Raw genomic sequence first — 210 nt, 5'->3', positions numbered from 1 at the left:
CTATATTCCAGAGGAGCGATAGCACACGGCCGTGCCCTCCAGACACGGCCGTGTGACAGGGCGTGCCTGCCGTGTGAATAGGGCACTTAGAGGGGGATATATAAATAGCTATTTTAAAACCCCTAAGAAGGGGGGGGGGGGAGACATTGGGAGAGAAGCTAGGAGTGTTTTGAGCCACCGATGCCACATTTTGGAGCAGGAATCGACGAT

This window comes from Curcuma longa, chromosome 14, assembly GCF_044706935.1.
Source record: "Curcuma longa cultivar G26 ecotype Majalengka, Jawa Barat chromosome 14, ITB_CL_G26_1.1, whole genome shotgun sequence".
Taxonomy (NCBI): Eukaryota; Viridiplantae; Streptophyta; class Magnoliopsida; order Zingiberales; family Zingiberaceae; genus Curcuma; species Curcuma longa.
The sequence above is the reverse complement of the archived record's forward strand: the minus strand, read 5'-3'. Positions refer to the sequence as shown.